The 3,108-nt window shown below is 38.5% G+C and overlaps 1 pseudogene; it reads right to left on the minus strand.

The window, feature by feature from the left end:
* Positions 1-500: 500 nt before the first annotated feature.
* LOC131815639 (olfactory receptor 1A1-like) lies at positions 501-2,229 on the minus strand (annotated as a pseudogene).
* Between the last annotated feature and the right edge of the window lie 879 nt (positions 2,230-3,108).

Raw genomic sequence — 3,108 nt, forward strand, 5'->3', positions numbered from 1 at the left:
TTATCAGATTACATTTTTTTAATTGCATTTCTTCATTCCACTTCCACACACAGTTATTGGTTGCAGTTTAAAGATCAGCTTTGGGGGGAATAGAGTGATGTGTGAACACAGGTCTTGCTCTCAAAGTTTGCAAGCAAAGTAGGAATGATGAAATGTAGTAGTGCAAGAAAATTGGCACTTGAATAGGGACTTATAGCTTTCAAAGCATGAAGTATTGTGACCCTCACACCCTAAGACAGACAAGGAAGACATTTTTGTTTTTATTATTTAGGTATGGAATCAAAGAGCTAGTCAGTAGCATAGCTGGAACATGATCCCAATAATTCTTTGCTGTAAAAAGAATAATAACATGTACATATCAACAATCTCAATAGGAAGTCTCATGAAACTGTTACAAGATTTCCAAGAAGTGTAATTCAGTGGCTGGAAAGCACAAATGTAGATCCTTGGAAGGGGAGGACATTGGGACTGGATCTTCAAGTGCATCCTAATTGGTGACTCTAATTGACTTTCCGATATGACCTCACATTGGTTATAAGAGTTTTTTGCTGAAGAGTTTCCAGGGCTGCCTTCATGTCTCAGTTTCTCAGACTATAAATGAAAGGATTTAACATTGGGGTCACTGCGATATACATCACAGTTATCACTGCATCCTTTAGGCTGTAACTAGACAGAGGGTGGAAATACATGCCCATGACTGTCCCATAATACAGAGAGACAACTCTGAGGTGAGAACCACAGGTAGAGAAGGCTTTGAGCCCACCCTTGGTGGATGGAACCTGTAAGACTGTGGAAAAGACATGAATATAGGAGATGATGTTGTATAGTAATGGCACACAGAAAACACCAACCCCTAGATACACCATCTTCACATTAAAATGGATGTCAGAGCAAGATAGCTTGAGTAAAGAGGCAATGTCACAGTATAAGTTGGCCACTTCCTTGTTGCCACAGAAAGACAGACCAGCTGTGAGCAGAGTTTGGGGGAAGGCATTGGTATTTCCAACCACCCAAGACCCAACAACTAGGAGGACACAGGTCCGAGGGCTCATAATTGTTGTGTAATGAAGTGGGCAGCTGATGACCACAGCACGATCACATGCCATTGCAGCCAGGATATAGCTATCTGTGTTACCCAAGGCTAACATGAAACACATTTGTGTTAGGCATCCCCCAAAGGAGATGGCTTTTCTGCCTAAGACATGGTTTGCTAGCATTTTAGGGATGGTTACAGAGGAGAAGAGGATGTCAACAAAGGAGAGATTGGCAAGGAAAAAATACATGGGGTTGTGAAGGCGAGTATCAGAGCGAATGGCCAAGATGATTAGCAGATTCCCAATCAGTGTGATGGGATAAATGAACAGGGAGAGGACGAAGAAGAAGTCTTCCCATTGCTGTTAACCCTGACTCCCAGGGGAATGAAACCAAGAGTAAGACTGGTTGTCTCCTCTTATGGATCCTTTAGCAGAAATAGGAGAGGAATCCAGAATTATTAATAAAGTTACTGTGTATAATGATCTTCCTAACCACCACATTTGGTTTCCATGGTTGTGGTGTCTCTATCTGGACTTACTGAATTCCTAGATAGCCAATATGTGGCAGGGGCAGGTCCCTGTGGTCAGTGGGCCTAATTAACAATTAGCCCTGGACACTCATGTCTACAAAGTGAGTAAGCTTGAGTTAGAGGTTCTCATCCACCCAAGCCCACATCATCACCCATACAACTAAGGTTTAATAATTTAGCAGATAATTCATATTCTGTGGGCTAGGAATTGTGTTAGGCTTTGTGGAAATCACAAATATGTGAAAACACATTTTATGCATCCATTTAGTTATGTATGACATAGTCTCTGCTTTGACCATACAACAAAATCAGGAAGACAAAACTACACATAATTTTATTTACATATATTTATATAAACATATGAAATTTTAATTATTAATATATCAATATAATTATAAAATATAATTATATTTTAATAATTTTATTACACATAAAAGAGAAAGGACAGTAATTTGATGTCTTTGAAAAAACTATCCAGTGCAAAGGATGGCCAGTAAAGAGCATCTGGGGCAGTTAGAAATTTTTCCACTTATGAGAGTGAGAATGAGCCCAGATTCAGGAGGTAACAATTGTCTGCTCTTGCATGAGAAGACTATAAATCACAAGACTACTGGGGTTAGGTTATAGTAAAAGGAGATAAGTGAATTTACCTTGCTCGTGTTCATTTTTAAAGTAAACATTTGCCTTTGATAGGTTTCATCTTTATTCCAAAGGCTTTGCTCAGTGAAATAAGTCAAGCAGAGAAAATTAATTGTCATATGGTTTCACTTACTTGTGGAACATAAGGAATAGCATGAAGGCCATTAGCAGAAGGAAGGAAAAGTGAAGGGGAGGAAATCAGAGGGGGAGACAAACCACGAGAGACTGTGGACTCCAAGAAATAAACAGGGTTTTAGAGGGGAGGAGGGTGGATGGATAGGTTGGCCCAGTGATGGGTATAAAGAAGGGCATGTTTTGCATGGAGCACTGGGTGTTACGCGTAAACAATGAATCTTGGAACACTACATCAAAAACTAAAGACGTACTATATGGTGACTAACATAACATAAAATTTAAAAAATATATATATAACCAAAGCGTTTTTTTCTCTTCAACCTTCTCTTACCTTTTTTAGTTATTTCCTTTGGTAACTCATCCACCTCTATCATGGCTTCGACTACTGCTTAAGGGAATCTCAGTTCTGTATTTGTAGGCTTGATTTCACATAATTCCATGTTCACTCATCCTGTTAATCTGTCTGAGCCAAGCCTATATTCTGTGCATTCAATCTAAGTAGATTGCAAGTGCTTTTAGCAGAAGAACCTATCTTGTCTATTTTTATCTCTTCTAGTGAGATTATTGTGGAATATTGTTCATTTTATGTACCAATAAGTTTGCAGTTTATAGTTCCTGAATTATGTGAAAATGTATTTCATGGGTTTCCCACATACAGAATTCTACTTGGCATCATGACTTTTATAAGGTTATCCTACACCTCTTCACATCCAATCCTGTTGATTCTTCAATTTAAAATGATTTATGCAGTACTTTTCTACTTATTGTCT

Source organism: Mustela lutreola, chromosome 15, assembly GCF_030435805.1.
Source record: "Mustela lutreola isolate mMusLut2 chromosome 15, mMusLut2.pri, whole genome shotgun sequence".
In the NCBI taxonomy this organism is placed as follows: domain Eukaryota; kingdom Metazoa; phylum Chordata; class Mammalia; order Carnivora; family Mustelidae; genus Mustela; species Mustela lutreola.